Source organism: Pongo pygmaeus, chromosome 6, assembly GCF_028885625.2.
Source record: "Pongo pygmaeus isolate AG05252 chromosome 6, NHGRI_mPonPyg2-v2.0_pri, whole genome shotgun sequence".
NCBI classification, from domain to species: domain Eukaryota; kingdom Metazoa; phylum Chordata; class Mammalia; order Primates; family Hominidae; genus Pongo; species Pongo pygmaeus.
The window spans coordinates 140,467,477-140,491,244 of NC_072379.2; the positions used below are offsets into that span (position 1 = coordinate 140,467,477).

Sequence of the window (23,768 nt, forward strand, 5' to 3'; positions counted from 1 at the left end):
TCTGACCTCAGGGTTAATTTGTAAAGTCAGCATGTAAGGCCAAAGAATAAACAATTAAAAATCATCCTTCAAAAACCCTTAGAGCTGTGGACCTGAGTCTTTGGAAGCTCAAAAGATAGGAGTTAACTTGTTTTTCTCCCCGATGTGTGGCCACAACTTCTCCCATCTCCCCTCCTCTCCAACAGTATCTTCTCCGGTTTAAGCGAAGTCAAAGTCTGGTTTGCAGAAATGGAAATATAGAAAAAGTAGGGTTGGCTTTTTTTTTTTTTTTGGTCAAGTGAGTAGAGTTGAATCACTGTTCATCTAATGCAGCTTTACTGTATTACTTGGGAATCATCAGCAAACAGATGGTTTTTAAATTATGGAGATGGATAAGTTCACTTAGGGCAAGAGATGAGAGCTGTGCTAGTTTCCCAGGGCCATCATAACAAAGTACCAAACCTGGGGGGCTTAAAACAACAGAAGTTCATTCTCTCACCATTTTAGAGGCCAGAAGTCAGGAATCAAGGTGTCTGCAAGGCCCAGCTCCCTCTGAAACCTGCACAGGAGAATCCTCGGCCCCATCAAGCGTCTGGTGTTTGCTGGCAGTGCTTGGCATCCCTCGGCTGATCAATGCGTCAGTCCTATTTCTGCCTCCATGGTCAGCAGGCATCCTCCCCTCGTGTATCTGTGTCTCCACATGGTATTCTCTTGCCCACGTGTCTTTCTCCCTGCCTCTTAAAAAGACACCAGTCGGATCAGATTAAGAGCTCACCTTACTCCTTATTTGACCTCATCTTAAATAATTGTAGCTGCAGAGACCCTATTTCCAAATAAACAAGGCAGTGGGGGGTTAGGACTTCAATGTGTCTTTTTGGGGAACACAACTCAATGCGTAAGAAAGGTGCACATCTCTCTCTCTCAGCAATAGCAATGGTAGAAGTCTGGTGGGCTGGGCAAGGTGAAAGAAATAGCAGCTCATCTGGGCTATCATTTTCATCTGGGCTGTGCTCCCCATTAGAACATCTAACTTCCCTCTCAGAATGTCGTAGACTCCATGGAAACAGAGGCTGCATCTTTCCTGTTCCCCACTGTTCCTCAAAACTGTGGGTAACAAATGTGAAAATAAGTTACCTTTGATAGGCTGGGCGTGGTGGCTCACGCCTGTAATCCTAGCACTTTGGGAGACTGAGGCAGGTGGATCACTTGAGGTCAGGAGTTTGAGACCAGCCTGGCCAACATGGTGAAACCCTGTCTCTACTAAAAATACAAAAATTAGCCAGGCCCATTGTGGCGGGTGCCTGTAATCCTAGCTACTTGGGATCCTAAGGCAGGAGAATCACGTGAACCTGGGAGGCAGAGGTTGCAGTGAGCCGAAATCATGCCATTAAACTCCAGCCTGGGCAACAGAACAAGACTCCGTCTCAAAAAAAAAAAAAAAAAAAAAAAAAAAAAAGTTACCTTTGCTATGACTTTCTAAACCACAGTCTATTTCTCATAGGAAAAGTTCCACTTTCCAGAGACATTTCACCAGTAATGTCTTCACTTTCTAGATTGGTCTTCCCCTTTCAGACCACATCTCTGCTTACTTAAGTTTCATCCACCTTCCTGAGGCTGGCCAGAACATACTGCAATAGAGACAGCCACCACATAAGAATCACAGTCAGACGACACTTCCATTGCATCCGCTTTGCGCTGGTCATTATATGGACATTCCCAATCTACTTCAGTCCTTTCCAAAATGTGTCTTTCCAGATTACACATTCCTTGCTGTAGTTTTTGTGAACTGCTCCCCAACCTCAAGGTGCAAACATGACCACAATCTCTTTTATTTTTCTATTCAATTGTACAAGGGGCCAAATGACTAATTTGCTGAAAGCAGGTGCCTGTGTTGGGAACTTTCATTCCCCTCATCCACCATGTTGAGAAATTCTGGAGGTTTATACAGCCTCCAGAGGAGTCAGGATGGTCTCCATAACCCCCCCAAAAGAGAAAATTAGGGTCTCCGGGCTTCTATTGCTATTGATTCTCAGTATCACGAGGTGTCACTGTTGAAAACTTGTTCTATGCAGTCTCAGAGCTAACAATGATTTGCCCTGGGATGATGCCTTCTAGAAGGCCCAGATCCCATCACAAGCCACTGTGGTTTTCTTAAGGGAACAATCCCACATTCTCAGTATGGGGTTATATAAAAGTGTCCCCAGCCTCTTCTAGCTAGTCTCTCTGCTTTCATTCTTGCTGTAATGGATTATCCTAAAAGTGCAGAGGAAGCTAAAATCCCAAAAGACACTGGAGGAAAGAACGGGTGGTAGCGTTGGGAGAAGAAAGTACATTGAAGATGCTGTTTTCTGCATGAGATCCTCGCATTAAATCATGTCAGCCTTAGTGTGAAGTCTTGAGTTATACTTTATGTTGTATCCCTCTATCAAATTGAGCTCACCTAAAACCCTAGGAAAGACACAGAATAGTCACTGGAGAGTGTAGGGGACTGATAACATTTCCCCTGCTTGCAAGTGTTTAGAATATAGAGAAAAGAGCTCTGGACCTGGAACCAGAAGACCTGGGTTCAAGTCGTTGCCTTGCTGTTTATTAGCTGTGTGGCCTCCAGAAGTCACTTGATTTCTTGGCCTCAATGACCAATCTGTGAACTCAGGGCAATTCTAGTCTTTTCCATTTATGGTGTTCTTGTGAGAATCAAATGGAGTAATTTGAAAACCGTAAAGCACCATGTAAATATGAGGCTTTTCCTCTCAGGCTTTTCTTTTTTTTTTTTTTTTTTGAGACAGAGTCTCGCACTGTCACCCAGGCTGGAGTGCAGTGGCGCCATCTCGGCTCACTGAACCCTCCACCTCCAGGTTCAAGCGATTCTCCTGCCCCAGCCTCCCAAGTAGCTGGGATTACAGGCACCCGCCACCACACCCAGGTAATTTTTTGTATTTTTAGTAGAGACGGGTTTCATCATGTTGGTCAGGCTGGTCTCGAACTCCTGACTTCAGATGATCCACCCACCTCAGCCTCCCAAAGAGCTGGGATTACAGGTGTGAGCCACTGCACCCAGCCCCTCTCAGGCATTTCTAAAAATTAATAGACTTTTCTGGTTTACAGAAAAGTTAAGCAGAAAGTAGAGTCCCCATATACTCTCTACTTCATCCCGTTTCCCCTATTATTAACTCCTTGCAACAATTTGTTACAATTGAAGAGCCAATATTGCTATATCATTATTAATTAACAACCATAGTCTACATTAGGGTTTATTCTTTGTGTTGTACATTCTGTGGGTTTTGGCAAATGTATGACACGTATCCACCATTATGGTATTACACAGAATAATTTCACTGCCCCACAAATCCCCTGTGTTCCGCCTATTTATCTCCTCCTCCCTCCCCCGAACCTCTGGCAACCTCTGATCGTTTTACTGTCTCCATAGCCTTGTCTTTCCCAGAACATCATATAGTTGGAATCATACAGTACGTAGCCTTTTCAGATTGGCTTCCTTTACTTGGCAATATGCATTTAAGTTTCCTCCATGTCTTGTCTTGTCTTTTTTTTTTTTTTTTTTTTTGAGATGGAGTCTCACTCTGTCACTCAGGATGCAACCTCCGCTTCCTGGGTTCAAGCGTTTCTCCTGCCTCAGCCTCCCGAGTAGCTGGGATTACAGGTGCACACCACCACACCTGGCTAATTTTTGTATTTTTAGTAGAAACGGGGATTTCACCATGTTGGCCAGACTGGTCTCAAACTCCTGACCTCAAGTGATCTGCATGTCTTAGCCTCCCAAAGTGCTGGGATTACAGGCATGAGCCACCACACCTGGTCACTTTCATGTCTTTTAATTGATAGGTTGATAGCTCATTTCTTTTCATTGCTGAGTAATATTCCAATTTATAAGTGTATTCCCAACAGACTTTTTACTTAAAAAAAAAATGACCAAAGACTACATTGCCTTAGAGTTCAGTTAAAATAGTATCAAGAGCTATGTGAAAGAGAAAAGAAAGGTGAAGAATGGAAGATGGATATGGGAGGATGGACGGAGGCTATAGGTCCTTATGCAGATGTTGTGTTTTGGAGGAGGGAGGGATTCTGGGCTGGTTGTAAATATAAGAACCACAATATATCCACTCTATCCCGTCCTTGAAATACAGCTTAGCTGCCAGCAGCCTGATCCCCTAAGTGCAGAGTCTGAGCAGTCACCCTGATGCACGGTACCTGGGTTCAGTACTAATGGCAGATCGAGAAAGAAATGCTAGAGTTACGTGTCTCTCAAACCACAGCACCCCTAGCTGTATGCCTGATCCATAAGAGCATGCAATAGGCTGGGTGTGGTGGCTCATGCCTATAATCCCAGCACTTTGGGAGGCCGAGGCAGGCAGATCACCTGAGGTCAAGAGTTCGAGACCAGCCTGGCCAACATGGTGAGACCCTGTCTCTACCAAAAATCCAAAATTAGCTGGGCGTGGTGGCGCGTGCCTGTAATCCCAGCTACCCGGGAGGCTGAGGCAGTGAACCTGGGAGGTGGAGGTTGCAGTGAGCCAAGATCGCACCATTGCACTCCAGCCTGGGTGACAAGAGCGAAACTCCGTCTCAAAAAAAAAAAAAAAAAAAGCATGCAGTAGATGCTTGAATGAATAGTTGAAGAAGCACAGGATAGGCCGCCAGACTTGGGGACTGAGGGAAGGTGGAGGGAGGAGGCAGAAAGTAAGGGTCATTAATGATCTTTTCATAAGGCCTTGGAGAGACTATTGCCAGGCCCCAGACCCCCTTTACAAACTGCTGAACACTGCAGAGGGACTATTTGCATCAGACTCAAGCCAAGACATCCCCAAGATCCCTGACAATAAAGCAAACACTAGGCTGGCGCTGGCTAATAGAGAGGAACCCAGAGGGAAAAACGCTTTTCTGTTTATGGACAATTCTCCTTCTACAGCCGGATCTTCAGCGCCACCTAGTGGTGTGCTCTTCAGGCTGGCTGCACTACCAAAGCAACCGACTAAGATTCAAATGCCTTGGTTTAAAGCGGCAAGGATTAAAGCTTTCCTCTTAAGGTCTAAGATAAGAGACTATGTGGGCATAATGAACAAATTGAGAGCTTTAGGATTCACGTCAGAGAATTCTAAGTCACAAAACTTAATCTCAGCAATCACATACACAGTTAGTGGTAGGATTTTGTAGTTGCCCCATACCATTTTGCAATTTCGGACATTTAATAGTTTTGGACAATGAGGCCAAGATCAAAAGTTAAAGCTGTGCAAAGGAAATGCAGAACTGAGAAGGGAAAAAGAGAATCTGATCCAGCCCCTGCCACCAGGCAGGGGAAGTGTTATTTCCATTTCATATTTAAAGCAAGTAAAGCCCTACGAAATGTCCAAGGTCAAATGTCCAATATATGAGGCAAGGACTTGAATTGTGTGGAGTGTGCCTTTTCTTTTGCTCTGCTGCTTCAAAGTACCCCTTTTCTTTCAATATTTGCTTTGTTTTGCTACAATTGCACTGATATTCTCCTACCAATGGGTCAATAAGCTTCATTTCTATTCTAAACTCACGAACTGCAGTGTTCCCCTAAATGCTTGGGTCATTCTGTCTGTCTCATGCAGGAACTAGAATTCCCTAGAATGTTCATAATGTGAATGACACTTCATGTGTTATATATACATTAAATATCTAATGTATAATGTTAACTCATATTCGTTTTACCTGTTAACTGACCTTAAATTAGGTCAGTTTCTATATGTAATATTGTAAACATTAATTAGATTGCAGTTAATTTGTTGATAATTCATGATAATTATATTAGTTATACAATTCACAATGAATTTTTAAAATCTGCCTTTTCTTTAAGAGAATGTGGTTTGGAATTAAAAGGAGAACTTACATTTATTCAGCATCAGATATTGACTAGGTGATTTTACATATACTAACTTAATCTTTATGATTAACCCTATGAGGTAAGTCAAATAATTATCTTTATATTGATGAAGAAAGAAAGAAATTGTAAATAACCACCCCTAGATAGACACTAAACAGAAGAGCTGGAAATTGAAAGTGGACTTTCTGTCTTGAAGTCAAGTAGTATTTCTACCAGACCTCTTGAATCCACTAGACTCGAAGTCCAGAAGTCTAAGTTTTATTTCCAACTTAAATACCACACATACAATGCTGTGTACTATAACATCCTTTTGAAAATTCACTATGCTCATTTGTATATCCACAGTCTTATTGAATTCTAATATAAACATACATGTTTAGCAACACTCATGGAATTATTGTTCTTTTTTGGGTTTTTTTTTTTTTGAGTGTGTACGTGTATCTATTAACTCTCCTCTGAAATAGTGCTCTATAAAGCACACAGTGATGAGTGCTGGTCTGGAAGATAATATGCTGGAGAGCCTGATTGGAGTGATCTGGACTAGAGAGATAGCTGTGAGCTGAACGAGGATTCAGTCTTCCAAAATAGTCCTTGGGCACACTTGCCAAAAACAGCTCAGAGCATAATTTTGTTTTAAAATACTTGTTTGTAACCTCGCTTGTTGAAGAAAGAATTAATGTAGGAGAACAGGATTTCAGTGGCATAATGGTTATCACCAGGGCTCTCAATGAGAATGTAAAACATATCTATGGCCTCCTCTCACTTCCCTTCTTTGACATCTCTCTCCTCTTCTTGGATTGCTTCCTGCTCTGCTGGCTCATCTTAATCTGCCCCTCCCAGGGCTTACTGGGTTTCAACGTTACTTCTCATACCTCTTCCGAGTTCCTCAGTCCTTGTCAGTTTGATGTTAGGAAAACAATCTGACCAAATCAATATTTATTATATTATCCGTCCTTTGTGCTTCAGGAGTATTTGTGATGGGAATAATTAAGCCTCCTCTAACTGGAAAATTTCAAATAGCTTCAGGGAGGTTTGGGAGAAAGAGCATCAATGACTGTCTGAGTCTGTAACCCCAAGCTTGTCTGTTCCATTTTCCTGTGTCACATAGCCTCTGCCAGTGGATTCAGTGCTATTTATACTGGGACTCTCATCCCAGTCCTAAATCTAGCATAGGAGCAGACAGATAGATGCCGAAAAAATACAGCAACGATTCAGGATAAAAACTCCCAGAAAACTAGAAATGCAAGGAACTTCCTTAACCTGATGAAGAGCACCTATGAAAAATGTATAGCTGAGATAACTCTTAATGGTGAGATTCGGAATGCTTTTCTCCCCAAATCAGGAACTAGACAAGAATATCTACTCTCACCAATTCTATTTCATAGTCCCCTTAAATACTAATTGATAATATAAAGAAATAAAAAGAGATAAAAAAATTGAGATTGAAAAGCAAAAAGTAAAACTGCCCTTATTTGCAGATGACATAATTGCATACATGGAAAATCCTAACAACTACAAAATGTACTATACCAAAGAAGTGTATTTAGTAAAGTTACGGTATCCAAAGTGAATGTAAAAAAAAAAAAAAAAAAATAGTATATCTAGGCTGTGAGCGGCGGCTCATGCCTATAATCCCAGCACTTTGGGAGGCTGAGGTGGGCGGATCACCTGAGGTCGGGAGTTCGAGACAAGCCTGACCAACATGGAGAAATCCTGTCTCTACTAAAAATACAAAATTAGCCGGGCGTGGTGGTGCATGCCTGTAATCCCAGCTACTCGGGAGGCTGAGGCAGGAGAATCACTTGAACCCAGGAGGTGGAGGTTGTTGTGAGCCGAGATTGTGCCATTGCACTTCAGCCTGGGCAACAAGAATGAAACTGTCTCAAAAAAAAAAAAATGTAATCTAGGCTGGTCGAAGTGGCTCACGCCTGTAATCCCAGCACTCTGGGAGGCCAAGGTGGGTGGATCACCTGAGGTCAGGAGTTCGAGACCAGCCTGGCCAACATGGTGAAACCCTGTCTCTACTAAATTTACAAAAAATTAGTCGGGCATAGTGGTGGGCGCCTGTAATCCCAGCTACTCTGGAGGCTGAGGCAGGAGAATCGCTTGAACCCAGGAGGTGGAGGTTGCAGTGAGCCGAGATTGCGTCATTAGTGAAACTCCATCTCAAAAAAAAAAAAATGTATATCTATATTCTAGTAATCAACAATTGGAAATGGAAATTTAAACAATACCATGTATAACAGTACTAAACAGTGGAAAACACTGGGATATATTTAACAAAATATGGTGCAAGACATGTACACTTAAACTTAAGAAACATTACTAAGAAAAATGAAATAATACCCAAATAAATGGAGATAAATACCATATTTATAAATTGGAAGACTCAATATTGTAAAATGATTAAATCTTAAATTGGTCTATAAGTTCAACATAATCTGGATCACAAGCACAGTTTTATTTTTTGTAGACAAAAAATAAATTGACAAGATGATTCTAAACTCCGTATAGAAATTCGAAGGACTTAGAATAGCCAAAATATTTTGAGAAAAGAGAACAAAATTGAGGACTTAAGCTAGCCAATTTCAAGACTTACTAAAGAGCCTTATTAACCACGATAGCATGGTATTGGCATAAAGATGGATATATAGACCAATAAAACACAGTAAAGAATCCAGAAAAACTCCATACATACATGGTTCAATGATTTGCCAAGGTAAGTCAGTGGAAGAAAGGATGGCATTTTAAGAAATAATGTTGGGCCGGGCACCGTGGCTCATGCCTGTAATCCCAGCACTTTGGGAGACAAGGCGGGTGGATCACCTGAGGTCGGGAGTTTGAGACCAGCCTGGCCAACATAGTGAAACCCCATCTCTACTAAAAATGCAAAATTAGCTGGGCATGGTGGCACGTGCCTGTAATCCCAGTTACTCGGGAGGCTGAGGCAGGAGAATCACTTGAATACTGAAGGCAGAGATTGCAGTGAGCCGAGATCGCGCCATTGCACTCTACCCTAGGCGACAAAAGAGAAACTCCGTTTCAAAAAGAAAAAAAAAGAAAGAAAGAAAAGAAATAATGTTGGAACAACTAAAGAGAGGCATATGGGAAAAAGAACCTCAACCCCTACCTCACACAGTTCACAAATATTAACTTAAAATAGGTAATAGACCTAACCAAAAAATAAAAATAAAAGTTATAAAACTTCTGCAAGAAAACATTGGAGAAATCGGAATGATCTTGCATTAAGCAAAAAACTCTTAAATGGGCCCTACAAATATGAACTATAAAAGAAAAAAAATCAATAAATTGTACTTCACCAAATGTAAAGCTTTTGATTTTCAAAAAGCACTGTTATAAAAATAAAGCACAAGATAGACTGGAAGAAAATATTTGCAAAATATATCTGAAAGGGATTTTTATCTAAAATATATAAAGAACTTTAACAATTCAATAAGAAGAATTTTTTAAATGGGCAAAACATTTCAACAGATGCTTCATCAATATCTTCTACAGATGATTAAATATATTAGGATGTCTTCAGTTTTAAAACTAGCATACCAAGTGCTGGCGAGGATGTGGAGCCATTGGAACTCTCATATGCTGCCTCTAGGAATGTAAAGGAGTGCAACCAGTTTGGAAACTAGTTTGACAGTGTCTTAAGAAGTTAAACACACTTACCATAAAACCCAACCATCACTTTCCTATGTATTTACCCAAAAGAAATAAAAACATAAACATATATCACACAAAGACTTGTATACAAATGTTGAATGCACCTTTGTTCATAATGGCAAAAAGCCTGAAACAACCTAAATGTCTGTCAACAGGTGAATGAATGAAAAAAATGGCAGGAAACCCATGCAATGGGCTACTAATCATCAATAAGAGCAAACTACTGAAGCACACAATGGATAAATCTTAAAAAAAAAAACAAAAAAAAACAAAAAAAAACTGTGTTGAGAGAAAAGCCAGAAACAAAAGGCTCTATACTGTACAATTCCATTTATGTAAAACTCTAAAAGATACAAATTAACATACAGTGGTAGAAAGAAGATTAGTGATTGGCTGGTACTGGGGTGGACTGAGGGAATGTGGGAATTTACTGGAAAAGGGTAAGAGAACACGGGTGGCAATGGAAATGTCTGTATCTTCATTGTGGCCAGTATAGGAACATATGCATTTATCAAAAGTCATCAATCTGCACACTAAAAATCGGTGCATTTCGTTGTATGTAAATGTTATGCCAATAAGATTTATTTTAAAAATTGTAGTGGGAATGCAAGGAGAAGAAAGGGGGTAATTTTGGTATATTTCTATGTTAGAGTGGGCAGATTTTGAGTAGGTTTATATGCTAAGAGGAAAAGACAGTGGAGATGGAGGGAGAAAATACTAGAGGGAGGAAAGGACTGATGAGGCAGATTTCTCGGAGACAGGAAGATGGGTGTGCCATTCTGAGTACGGGTGGATGGATGAGCTGTGGATGGGAGGAGTGAACATAAGCTCCCTGAGTCTGCAGCAGAGGAAAGTGGTTGTACTATTAAGTTTGAACAAAGACAAATGTAATTTTGTATGTGGGAGGGCAGAAAGCAGAGGAAGTTCATGGCTCATTCAATCATTCAACCTTTATTTATTTTATGCCACGCACTGTATAAATAAAGATATGGATATTCTGTAAGAAAGAATAATACTGTCTCTGCTCTCATATAATTTAGAATACAGTAGATGGGGGGCATTAAACAATCAAAGAACTAAATATATAATTACAGATTATTATGAATGTCATACAGGATAAGGAATCTATTAAAGAGTGCAACAGAAGGAACCTAATTTAGACAGATGGCTCAGGGAAGGTCTCTTGGGTGAAGCCACCTTTCAGCTGAGAGGAGGAAGATGAGAAAGAGTTAGGTGATAAGTGAATGGAATGGCTTCAGTGAAGACTTTAAGGTTGGACAGATTTGGGTATATTTTGATACAGAACAATAATTACATGTGAGTTTTAAGAGATTAATATAAAAAATGAAACCATAGAAAACTCCAAGAAAATATAAATAAATTTTGATCACTAGATAGAGGACTCTCCAAGAATATGCCTGAGATTTAACTACATAAAATTCAAGAGGTTTTTTTCTTTATTTTTATTTCAAAATATATTGTAAACCAAGTGCTAAATATTTGCAACAAATAAGTCAAAGGATTACCATCCTTACTACATAAAGAGCATGTATCAAACTGACAAGAAAAGCATTAAAACATCAACAGAATCCAGTTAGTAGATCATCCTTCTAAAATGATTGATCCTTTTGTCATTTAGGTAAGTTTATAGAATTTTAAAAATAAAAATAAACAAAAAGCAAGTTGGGAAAATAGAATAAAAATACAAGTAAAGACATGCAAATTTCTGTGGTAGAGGAAATAAAAATGGCTGGATTGATGAAAAAATAGTTTTACTCATAACCAAAGAAATTTAAACTGAAAAAATGAAATACTATTTTCCCAGCAATGAAATAAGTAGACATTGGGCAAAACAATACTTACTGATGGCAAGGGTGCTATGAGAGGCACTATCCTATGAAGATAGTGGGAACATAAATTGGCTATAAGCTTTTAATTAAAAAAATTTGGAAAAATGCATCTGGAACCTCAAATATATTTCCTCTGATTCATTAATTCTAGTTTTAAAAACTAACCCTACATTTATAATAAATGACATCAATTATTTAAATTTTTTAAGTTAAAATCTTAATGGGTAGTCATTCAACAGTAAAGGAATAGGCCAGGTGTGATGACTCACCCCTGTAATCCCAGCACTTTGGGAGGCTGAGGCGGGCAGATCACTTGAGGTCAGGAGTTCGAGACCAGCCTGGCCAACATGGTGAAACAGTCTCTACTAAAACAATACAAAAATTAGCCAGACATGGTGGCATGCCCCTGTAATCCTAGCTACTGGGGAGGCTGAAGCAGGAGAATCACTTGAACCTGGGAGGTGGAGGTTGCAGTGAGCTGAGATTGTGCCAGCGCCACTGCACTCCAGCCTGGGCAGCAGAGTGAGACTCCATTTCCAAAACAAAAACAAAACAGTAAAGGAATAAATAGTGATATATTCAATATTGAAAATATTATGATCTATGATCACTGGAACAATGTGGTCCTAAGGACAAGGGACTTTTACTACCATACCAACCCAAAAGACATCACATTGGCTAGTCCACTGCATCAATGCATCAGAGTAAGGGAAGGGTGCTGTGCACTGCACCTTCTACCAAAAGAAGGCACATGTTTTCAATGCAGCAAGTATAAGATTTGTGTGTGCTCCAGTACCCACTTGAGAAGTGAATGAAAAGCTACCAGGTTTCACTGAGCTCAGAGCATGAGAAGATTCCTCTGCTGATCTGGTATGATCTGATTTTGTCCTTTAGATCTAATCATGCTTCCAGTGTCTACAGACAGATCAGCATACAGTAAGACCCCATGAAGGATTCACAGACTTGGTTTTGGTCATGCTTTGCCAGAACCACTGTCTGGGGACTTACTGTAGGCCTTATAAATGATTGTAGTTCCTTGGACAACATTACTTCTAACCAAGGACCCCATGTTAAATAATGGGTTATAGCAGATGAGAATTACTGGTCTTATCATGTGATACCCAACACCCAGAAGTAGCTGGCCTTATAGAATAGTGGAATGACCTATTATACTTCACTCATGCCCTCAGTTAAATAAATGCTTTCAATATAAAGTGCTGCCTGTAAGATTAAGAATATTCTTTGAACCAGCTCAATATATGATGCAGTTCTTCCACTAGCCAGAGTACATGAGTCAGGGAACTAAGTAGTAGAATTGAAGATGGACCATCTCACAAATACTCAATGACCTCTGTCCACAACTTTTTGTTCCATGTCCCCATTGTATAGAACACTTAATACCCAATAAAGGAATTCTAGCACCAAGAGATTAATAGTCATGCTGAATTTGAAGCCTTGACTAGCAGCTGGTCAATACAGGCACACAACAGGGTTTTTAGTCAGTGTGTCCAACACGTGCATTCATTCGTGACTAACGGCCCCACTTATCTCTTTTCTAGCTGTCACTGTAGTGACTAGCTTTGCATGTGCTCTGGCTGACTTTAGAGAGGCATTGTCAGATGGAACCCAAGCCTCTTGCCTCCTTCTCCCTGGGCTCCCTTGTTGGCACAGCTGTGAAGCCCTGCTCAGCACCCACACCTGTGCTTCCTGGAAGTGTAGGTTGTTAACACACTGTGGGGCAAACTTTTGACCAGTGGGAGGCAAGAGCTGGTGGATAAATCCTTCCACCTACCTCTCCTCTATGGGATGGTTCTCGAGACTCAGTTTATATGGATTTTTTGGAAGACTGCCCCTTTGAATGAAGCAACTGGTCACACTTAACAGTGGTCAGCTCAGTACCACATCCTCATTTGGGCTGTCCTGCCTTTGCACTCCCCTTGCTTCTCATCATCCTCCTTGGAATTGCATGTCTTAATAAAGTAACAACACATGAGCCCTAACCCACAAACTCTACTTACTGAGGAACCCAGGCTGAGACAGCTAGCAATGTGCAAGGGGCATGGGTGAGCACGCACACATATGCACACACACATACACACCCTGTATCATACAAATACTATTGAAATGTAAAGGAAGGTTTGTTGAGAAAAACTTAAAATAGTGGCAGCAAAGGGAGGAGGAGGAAGAGAGTGCATATGACATGATCCCTTAAATTCTTATTTCATATTGAGGTGTTCTTGGATTGGGCACAGCTGGTCATACTGTGGAAAGTCCTCCAGGAATGGAATCCTGTCCCTTCTGCTTTTGATATTTCTAGGGAAGTTGGGAGACAGACAGAAACACCTGGTCTACTATGTGATGCTGGGAGCATCCACACCAAGGACATGACTAGCATCTGGAACTTAGCTACGGGAGTCTGCACACCAAGCCAGAGATTTTGCATTCTTTGAGCTGGCTCAGTCCTACCAACTCAGCTTATAGTTAAGCCTGCTAAAGTTGGAAGGGAAGCAAGTCACCAGAGGCCCTAAGCAAAAGATTTTTTCTCATCAGGGACAATTCACCACAATTTTCAAGGAGAAATAAAGTTGCTGCTGTACAATGAGGGCAGGAAGGTGAATGCATGAAACCCAGAAGAACACGCTGGCCACCTCTTTATATTGCCATATCCAGTGGGAGTGTTAATGAAAGAAGACTACATTTCCAACCAGGCAGGACCCAGAACTCAATCCCCCAGGAATGAAGATCAGATCCCCCTTGCCCCCTGCAAAAACAAACCAAAACAAAAAGCCTAGCTTGAGACCAGGTGCAGTGGCTTACATCTGTAATCCCAGCACTTTGGGAGGCCAAGACGGGGGAATCACTTGAGGAAGGCGGAGGAGGCAGATCACTTGAGGCCAGGAGTTCGAGACTGGTCTGGCCAACATGGTGAAACCCCATCTCTACTAAACAAACAAACAAACAAACAAACAAAACAAAAAAACCAAAAAGCCTGGCCAGCTGAGGGCTGGCCTGAGGTGAGGAGGTATGAAGTGAATTACAGAGGGGCAAGTCAGAATCACAGCCACAGCCCAGTAGCAAGTGGCAGAACCAAGAACAGCAGCCTCCACCCGTGTTTCCCTTTTGTAAGGTCACATGCATTTATATGTTTCCATTCAATTTCCTTTGCTTCTCTGTAAAATTTGCCTTTAATGTTCTGCAGTTTCAGTCTGATGCATCTGCTGGGTTTGTTTGCTCTGTCACCCAGGCTGGAGTGCAGAGGCCTGATCTCAGCTCACTGTAACCTCTGCCTCCCGGCTTCAAGGGATTCTCCTGCCTCAGCCTCCCGAGTATCTGGGATCACAGGCACCTGCCACCACGCCCGGCTAATTTTTGTTATTTTTTTAGTAGTGATGGGGTTTCACCATGTTTGGCCAGGCTGGTCACAAACTCCTGACCTTGAGTGATCTGCCCGCCTCAGCTTTCCAAAGTGCTGGGATTACAGGCATGAGCCACTGCACCCGGCCTGCTGTTATATTTTGAATACTGCCTCTTCCCATCTCTCTACTCTCTCATTCTGGAGCTCCTATTAGACATCTGTTGGATTTCATTCTGTCTTCCAGCACCTTAACTCTTATTTATATTTTGTCTCTCTTTTTTCTCTTCTTGCTGTATTTGGTTAATATCCTCACATCTGTCTTCTAGTTCAATAATTTTCTCATCAGCTGTATTTAATCTCTTGTTTAACTTATCACTAAATTTTTAATTTTAGTAACTATGCATTTTAAAAATTTCTGGGTGTTATACTGAGTTCTTTTAAAAGTTTGCTATTTTGTTTTTCTTTGTGCGTTGTATTCTTCTTAAGATTAAAATTTTTTTCTTTAGTAATGATTTTGATCATTTTGAACTATTTTATTTCAAACTACAATTCAATTATTTTAAGTTTGTGGGGCTCTAATTCTCCTATGGGTTTTTTTTTCCTCACTTACTCAAAGTAAATCATTTTTTCATGTATTTTGTGATTTTTTAAAATTGTGACATCTTTAGAAAGGTTTTTTAAAAAATAGGAAAATCCTTTTTGGCCTGGTATGGGAGCATTCCCCCAGAGGCCTTTGTGTTTGCTTCTGTCACTCAAAGCTATTATCAGTCTGGGACCAATTTTTATATTAACTTTTCCAGTTTTGAGACTTCTATACCACTGAGATAACATGTATTCAAATCAGAAAACCCACCCTAAGCACAGATTTGGTGTTATCACTTATTTGGGGACTCTTTTTCCACCTAGAGCTCAGGCTGGGACACACCACTTCCTTGTCATCTTCCTACATTGGTGAGTAGATTTTTTAAAACTTTTTTCCCTAGTGATGTAGTCAGAGGTTTTACTTCCAGCTCCCTGACTTTGGAGGACCCAAGTTCTCATGTCTTGTGCCGAGACATAGCTCCTAGATTGTTGAGCTGGAACGCTCAAGCCAGGCAATGACATCATCGGCTCATATATTTCCATTTTAGCTTTCAGGTCTCGTTTATTTTCTGGCCTCATGGGATGAAGCTTCCTTTACAGCAAGTTCAGTTATGCCCTATGAATCTTCTTGTTATGTTTTAACCAGAATTTCTAGGTATTGGAATAGGGACACTTTTCAGGTCCATTACCTTGCCAGAACCAAAATTCCAAAAAAGTCTTATAATGGTGGCGAGTACCTGTTGTTCTCCAGTGCCCTATACTTAGAGCAATTCATGTCCTCACTCATAGGTGGGAATTGAACAATGAGAACACATGGACACAGGAAGGGGAACATCACACACCGGGGCCTGTTGTGGGCTGGGGGAAGGGGGAGGACAGCATTAGGAGATATACCTAATGTAAATGATGAGTTAATGGGTGCAGCACACCAACATGGCACATGTATACATATGTAACAAACCTGTACGTTGTGCACATGTACCTTAAAACTTAAAGTATAATTTAAAAAAAAGGAAAATTCAGTTTTTATTATATGGTAACTTATTAGGATGACACTACCATAATTACTATTTTGTTTGAAATTTGGTTTCCTTAAAAAAAAAAAAAAATTTAAAAAAACTGCTGGACTCTATGCTCCTGGAAATGAAAAAATCAATTACCACAGTAAAAAACTTAAAATTCATTCCAGGTAGAATTTCCCTTTTCTTGTTCCAGGGTACTTAGAATTTGGGTTACTCCTGAAAACTAAAATTTGCAAAACAATGTTGGAGACCTGGCTCAATACAATCAATGTGGGCCCTACCTTTGTTCCTATTCACTGTCATATTAAACAGGCAGCTGGGAAGTGCCAACCAGGGCCTAGCTGGAGTCAAGATGAATAAGTGGCAAAGGATGACAAGACACATTAACAAGAAAAGTCACATTCAGGAAAAGGCAGGGCCCATATAGATCATGGGTGACAATGGGCAGCATAGAGGGTTCTTATAAAACCTCATGCAATAATGTGAAAAAATATTCTCTCTCCTAGGAACCTGTTCGTTTCTTGAAAGGCCTCATTTACATGTTTCCAATCTGGTAGCAATAGATTCAGTGGTTATTAAAGGTCATAATAAGGAAAGGATTTTAAGCATAAATACCACAAGAACACCATTTCATATTTTTTTCCTTAGGGGAAACAAAGTAGTCTAAAGAAGTATCTATATGCAAAAAATGAGCAAATAAACCAAGATAAGTGTTAAAAGAATTTGTACATAATTTTCCATGATCAAAGTACTGACCCTGGGGAGCATCTGTTCCCACAAGCAGGTTTCATTGGCGATGCTACATAGTAAGGTTACTAATGGTGATAAGGACACTATATCATTTTTTTGAACTTTTAACTCTATTTTAGTGTTAATGAATCTACAGAAAAAGAGCATAGCACAGGTCCAAGGTCCAGGGAAATGACTGGAGGATGATTTTAGGAAAAACCAAAGGTTAAGCATCCCATTGATGTCAACTTGCTTTCTTCTGTCATCGATTTTCACCCTTAAAACCTTGCCATAGGCCAGTGTTGTGGCTCACACCTGTAATCCCAGCACTTTGGGAGGCTGAGGCGGGTGAATCACAAGGTCAGGAGTTCGAGAGCAGCCTGGCCAATATGGTGAAACCAGTCTCTACCAAAATACAAAAATTAGCTGGACTTGGTGGCCCATGCCTGTAGTCCCAGCTGCTCAGGAGGCTGAGGCAGGAGAATCACTTGAACCCGGGAGGTGGAGGTTGCAGCGAGCAGAGATCACGCCACTGCACTCCAGCTTGGGCGACAGAGCAAGACTCCGTAAACAACAACAACAACAACAACAAAAATCACAGAAAAAAACCTTGCCATCATTTTTTTTTCTTTTAAATCACTGTCCTCGTTGTGTTTCCTATCCACCAATATAGCCTATGGCTTGCAGTTTATCAAGTTGGGGCTCATGGCTCCAGGGAACAGAAAACCCTGACTCCACCCTAAACAATAAGGGAATTTATTATTTCACATAATAGGATGTCCCAGAGTTTGGGCAAACTCCAGACATAGTACAACCATTTGGTTCTGCGATGTCATTGAGGACCTGGGCTCTTTATCTTTTTCCTCTGACATTCTCTGTGAGTTGGCTTTGCCCCAGGGCTGGCTCCCTTCATGGATGAAGAATGACTATAGCAGTTTCAGGCATTATGTACACGTGTATGATCCTATAGGAGAAAAGCGCGACCATCTCTTTCTCTTTTTTAAAAAACAGCTTTATGGAGATATAATTCACATACCATACAATTTTCCTACTTAAACTTTATGTTTCACTGACTTTTAGTAGATTCATAGAGTTGTCCTACAACCACCACCATCAATTTTAGAACATTTTCATCTCCCTAAAAATAAATCCCATACCCACTAGCAATCATTTCCCACTTCTCCCCAACATCCCCCCAACTATAGTCCTAGAGTACCTGTAATCCATGTTCCATTTTCATGCATCTGCCACTTCTGGTGGTTTCATGTAAGTGGAGTCATACACTATGTGGTCTTTTGTGACTGGCCTATTTCGCCTAGCCTAATTTTTTTTTTTTTTTTTTTTTTTTTTGAGATGGAATCTCACTCTGTCACCCAGGCTGGAGTGCGGTGGCGTGACCTTGGCTTACTGCAGCCTCCGCCTCCCGGGTTCTGGTGATTCTCCTGTCTCAGCCTCCAGGTGGCTGGGATTACAGGCATGCACCCCTGCGCCCAGTTAATTTTTGTATTTTCAGTAGAAATGGGGTTTCACCATGTTGGCTAGGCTGGCCTCAAACTCCTGACCTCAGGTGATCCTCTTGCCTCGGCCTCCCAAAGTGCTGGGATTACAGGTGTGAGCCACTGCACCCGGCCCACGTAGCCTAATGTTTTTAATGTTGATTGCCATTTCTTTCTTGAATTCTCCCTTTTAAGAAGGAAACCTTCCCTAGAGATCTCTCAGCAGACTTCCATTTAAGACTGTTCTAAATCGAGTGACATGATCTATTCCTAATCTAATCATTGGAGATGGAAGAGGAATGGCTGTGATTACCTAAAGTGACTGTAAACTAACCCTTGGCAAAGGGGATGGGCTTATCTAGTCACCTGCTTTGTAGTTACAGGCAAACAGGGGCTGAGAAGGTGAACAGTGGATGTCTGAACAAAATTTAATTCCTGTTAGGAAAGAAGAAAGGGGCAATGGATGTTAGCTAAGGAGATAAAATGTACAATACACTTTAGTGATACAACATAACAGTTAAGAAAGAAGCTAAGAATGGTGAAGGGGGCTCCACTTACCTTTGGTTTATTTATTCCACCAGTCTTCCTTCCTTCCTTTTTGTTTTACACCTGTAAGCTTCAGACTCTAGAGTGGTGGGTTCACCAACCACTCCAAATCCTACCCCTGCAATGGATTTTATTATACCACCAGGTTGAGTGAAGCTGACCAACTTCAGGGGCTTCAGGGAGGTGGCAAAGGCAGGGAGGGGGTAACTGAGAGGTGAGAGTCACACAGTACCCACTTTCTAGGTAATCAATTGACAGCAATTCAGCATGCCATCATTGCTGTTCTAGCTGTATGTAGTTGATGTACACAACTGAGAGGGAGGTTGCAAGTATGAGAATTTTTTATACAGATATAAAAAAATTATATATCTCTATATATCTTGCCAATGAACAAAAAATTGAAAGGTGAGACTACCTTAAACCTCGATTCTTTCTCTCTTATCTTATGTTCTTGAACACTCTTCCACCATAGGGGGCAATCTGACTGGAGAGTGAAATACTCTTTGTTGTTGAATGACCATGGCACTCCTGTCTTAGTTTCTTCTCACCCTATTTCTAGGCCAAGGTCATTTCCCTGTAACATTCTTAATAACAGATTCTGAGCCAAGACCAGGCATGGTGGCTCACCCCTGTAATCCCAGCACTTTGGGAGGCTGAGACAGGCAGATCACCTGAGGTCAGGAATTCGACACCAGCCTGGCCAACATGGTGAAACCCCATCTCTACTAAAAATAGAAAAATTAGCCAGGCGTGGTGGTAGGCTCCTGTAATCCCAGCTACTTGGGAGGCTGAGGCAGGAGAATTGCTTGAACCCAGGAGGTGGAGGTTGCAGTGAGCTGAGATCACGCCATTGCATTCTGGCCTGGGCGACAAGAGCGAAACTCTGTCTCAAAAAACAGACAAACAAAACAAAACAGATTCTGAGCCAAGAGAATGTTACCTCAGGATTGGTTCTGGACTAATGAGAAGCTACTGGGATGGTCAGCCACCATGTTTGGAAAATGCTAGAGATCTTGAGTTGTAAGTAAGACTCTTCCATTCCTGGGAGCTACTGGATGTCAGTCAGTACATTTGCCCTCAAGGGAACATAAATTCATTTTGTAAGCAACTGCGGCCCATACTTTCAATGTGTCGCTTATTTCAATATGCAAAAAGTATAGTATTATATGTGGCAATGTGTTAGATGTGAAAAGAGACACAAGTCCCCATCCTTGACAGTGCAAAATGTTCTTCTCTGAAGATCCCAGGCAAGAGCTGAAGACCCAAGCAAATTCCAAATAAAGCTTCTTGGGATGACTTTTCTGCTCCTTGGGAACCTCATTCAGCTGTTAGCGATAGTGAACAAAGAACATGGAAAAGGAAGTACATAAGCCAAGCCCTTCTCTCTGGCTGTGTGTATTTGGATCTGTCTTTGGTCCTCTCTGTGGCATGAATATGCCATTGAGCCTCAGGGACTGTGCCCGAGGCACTGTTCCAGGCCTCTAAGGGCTAGAGTGTCAGACCTGAGTCTTCTCTGGCATCATAGATCCTTAACATGGATCAGCAAAGGAAGCTCTCCAGGACTCTCTTTGACTATGAGAGGGAACTTGTGTTAGTCCTTGACTAAGAGTTTTTTGTTTTGTTTTGTTTTTTGAGAGGTAGTTTTGCTCTTCTTGCCCAGGCTAGAGTGCAATGGCGTGATATCGGCTCACTGCAACCTCCGCCTCCCAGGTTCAAGCAATTCTCTTGTCTCAGCCTCCTATGTAGCTGGGATTACAGACACCTGCCACCACGCTTGGCTAATTTTTGTATTTTTAGTAGAGACGGTTTCACCATGTTGGCCAGGCTGGTCTCGAACTCCTGACCTTAGGCAATCCACCCATCTTGGCCTCCCAAAGTGCTGGGATTACAGGCTTGAGCCACCGCGCCCAGCCTAACAGAAGTTCTTGGGGCTGCCTAAGTCAGAGTGTCAGGTTTCTGTTGGGCTGCAGGAACCCATTCAGGGCTGGCTAGAGCTTGTGCCTGATTATTCTGGAATCTGAATGCATCCTAGTAAAATGGGATTTGGAAGAGAGTAGAATTGGTATAGGTCTCCAAAACTCCAACCTACACATCTGCTTGCAGGTGTGCATTCAGATTCCCTTAATCTCCTATATTTCCATCCTTCTTCATCTGTCATCAAAGCTGACCTTTTCTTATTTGGGGAACCACTTTCATGCTGAAGCCCTAAAGCATATGCTGAGTCTGACCCTCGGAACATCAGCATCAAGTCTCAGATTTTTCTAGCCTGCAGGTGAGCAGTTCAGCAGCTTATTTCCAAACACAAATGCTTTAGATAGTTGGAAAAGAAGAACTGAAAATAATGGTCTTCCATACCCTATGACAACATTTTAGAGCTAGAAGGGTTTTTTTTTTTAAATGGTAATGTTCTCAGTCCCCTAGTTTACAGGTGGAGACTCAAGAGAGAGGGCTAGAAAGTTCTTGCTACTAAATAGTGTGGCCCAATGGATTGGTGCACCCTGGCCTAAGGAATATGTTTAGTGCACCATAGCCTCATTGAATGTCCCCATTTTTTTTTTTTTTTTTGAAGCATTCACCTAGGGGGACATAGGTAGGATGCATGTCTACAAGTAGGAAATGCGCAGACTAGATAGCAAGCTCCATGGGGCAGGAACCATGAAGGGCATTGTACCTGAGCATACCCCCAGTGCCTGTTGCAGGGCCTAGCGCACACTCAAATGTTGGTTGACTGGCCAGGTGCGATGGCTCATGCCTATAATCCTAGCACTTTGGGAGGCCAAGGCGGGCGGATCACTTGAGGTCAGGAGTTCGAGACCTGCCTGGCCAACATGACAAAACCCCTGTCTCTACTAAAAATACAAAAAAATTTAGCTAGGCCTGGTGGCACACACCTGTAATCCCAGTTACTCGAGAGGCTAAGGCACAAGAATTGCTTGAACCCGGGAAGCAAAGGTTGCAGTGAGCTGAGATTGCACCACTGCACTAGAGCCTGAGCCACAGAGTGAGACTCTGTCTTAAAAAAAAAAAAAAAAAAAGAAACTTGACTGACTGAATGCTGGAAGGAAGAAGGACCGAAGGACCTGGCTTTGTCCCCACACCAATCTGGGGGGCGAGTACAGAGTGTAAACTGTCTGGAGGTTGGCATTGGCCTAGCTTCTCCGTTGCTCTCTTGTTTTCTAGAATCCAATCAAGCACCTGTGGCCAGAGAGATGTGTGAAATGGAAACCAGTGCCACCAGCCCCTGATTGCACCCCCTCAATGCCTTCTCGCCCTGTTTAATGTCATAAACTCCTGGCCGCAGTGGCCTCTCTCCACCTCTCCCGCTTCCTCGCTTAGCCTGTCTCCTTAGCTCTCTCTGCCTCACCCACACTGGCCTGCAACTCGCCAGAGTGCCCCAGGCTTTTGAGCTTTTGCACAGGCCCTTCTCTCTCCAGGCTCTCTCCCCTGGCTCTTTGCTTCAGCTGCTCCTTCTTGACATTCAGGTCTCAGACCAATGGCCCCTTACTCAGAAGGCCTAGCACAGGCCGCCTAATTTCACACAGTTCTCCCCCTACCCGCCCTGCCTTCCATCACCCCGTTTCATTTTCTTCGTTGCACGGAGCACCATCTCCAATGGCCTTGTTCATTTAGTTAATTTATTTTACAACTTAGTTCCAGGTGCTAAAACAGTGTTACCTTGGCAGGCTTCCCATCAAATATTGCTGCGCAAAGGAGGATGGATGAAAGGAAGAGTGAGCCAATAAACGAGGGAATGCGCGGAAAGGCAGCCTCAGGGCGGCGGGCCCTGCCACCCCCACCGTCCCTGAGCATCCGAGCCGGTTCCCGCCCCCGGCCCGGCCCGGCCCGGCCCGCGCGCACTCGCAGCCCCGCGGCGGAACCCGAGGGCGGCGGCAGCGGTTTCCCTTGAACAAGCCGGGGAATCTGGAGGGAGCACACAGGAAAGGCAGAGCCGCGAGCTGGACCAGCCGTGGTGAGTGCAGCGGCGCCCGGGCGGGGGAGCGGAGCGCGGGGCGCTGGGACTGGACGCGCGAGCGGGGTGGGAGTCGGGATGGGGGCCCTGGGCGCTAGGCGGAGCCTCTGGAGTCGCGCTGGGCCGAGAGCCGCGGGGACCCGAGCATCAGGGGTCGTGGGTGCAGGCGGCGGCGCGGCTTGAGGGTAGGGGGTGCGGGCCTGGCCGGCGCGGCGGGGGAGGGCCTCGCGCGGATCCCGTGGTCACTGCGGGAGTCAGCTATCTTGGGTTCGAGTCCCAGAGCTGTCGCTAACTTGTGGACCCTCCCTCACTCCGTCCCTTGGGCTACAGCATAGTCCTTTGCAAAGTGGGGCCAATAGTATCCGATCCACTGATGGGTTGGTTGGTTCATTCATTTTGGCGCTTTACTAGGTTCTGGTGCTGCAGATGGATAGACAGAACTTGCCCATGAGGGGTTCACTATCTAGTAAGAAAAACATTTTCACCTGGATGCTCCACAGGCGTGTCAAATTCAGTATCTCCTAAACCGCACTACTTTTCTCCACAAACCTACCACTCAAATCTAAATGACTGAAATCACTATTCAACCAGTCACCCAAGCACAAAAACCTGGCTTGGTTCCTCTTCTCACTACAGTCAATGGACCACCAACTGCTGCCAATTTCTACTTTCTAAAGCTTTCCAGATCTATCCTTTATCTT

The 23,768-nt window shown here is 42.6% G+C and overlaps 1 protein-coding gene and 1 long non-coding RNA gene across 3 annotated transcripts in view; one reads left to right on the forward strand and one right to left on the reverse strand.

The window, feature by feature from the left end:
• LOC129040011 (uncharacterized) overlaps positions 1–22,935 on the reverse strand; it is a 40,211-nt gene extending 17,276 nt beyond the window's left edge. Inside the window, exons 1-2 of the long non-coding RNA XR_008503527.2 lie at positions 22,773–22,935; positions 479–716 (exon numbers count right to left, since the gene is read on the reverse strand). This is a non-coding gene — a long non-coding RNA (uncharacterized LOC129040011). The remainder of the gene's footprint in view (positions 1–478; positions 717–22,772) is intronic.
• The window catches only part of AGK (acylglycerol kinase), a 103,129-nt gene continuing 102,249 nt past the window's right edge, over positions 22,889–23,768 (forward strand). Inside the window, exon 1 of one of the 2 annotated variants that reach the window (XM_054493758.2) lies at positions 22,889–23,067. The gene's annotated coding sequence lies outside the window, so the exon portion shown is untranslated. The other variant, XM_063667905.1, reaches the window with a different exon arrangement.